Source organism: Phalaenopsis equestris, unplaced genomic scaffold, assembly GCF_001263595.1.
Source record: "Phalaenopsis equestris unplaced genomic scaffold, ASM126359v1 Scaffold000261, whole genome shotgun sequence".
Taxonomy (NCBI): Eukaryota; Viridiplantae; Streptophyta; class Magnoliopsida; order Asparagales; family Orchidaceae; genus Phalaenopsis; species Phalaenopsis equestris.
The window spans coordinates 263682-264281 of NW_018164703.1; positions in this window are offsets into that span (position 1 = coordinate 263682).

Below are 600 nucleotides of genomic sequence, written 5' to 3' on the forward strand. Positions count from 1 at the left end.
GGTTTGCACTTCTTCTGTGGTGGTCGTTGGTTTCAGTTTTGTGCTGGTTGTTGTGGTGTTTGTTGGTTTCAACTATCCCCTCTATGACAATATTCTTTCTAAGGTGATTGTTAAAGTGACCCTGCCTTTCTTCTCCTATTCCTCTCCCCTCTGTTCTTCGACTCTGTTTGGATCATTCGCTCTTCATCAACCCCAATATATTCTTTACACATGAGCATTTTGTTTTTAAGATTATTTGCATTGCATATCTTTGTGCTCAGTGATGACATTGCTTCTCAGTGCTCTTTTTTTCGGTTGATGACATAAGGAAATTAGGGTGTTGTGATGTTATTTTTGCTGTTTTTTTTTTTTGCTATACTGTGATGTTGATGGATTGGATGATGGTTGTACTGATGCTTTTGTTGATTTCGCAACAATATTTCTTATAATACCTCCACGTTAGCTCTCACTTTCACGTGCCACTTTCTCCTCCGTGTGACTCTGGTGGCTAGGGTTGGCATTTTCGGTGGTTGTTGGCCGCGGTAGTTCTTGATTTTGGTGATTGTTGGTTGCGGCGCTTGTTGTGGTGATTTGGTCTTTCTTCGCCACCCCCCCCCCGCC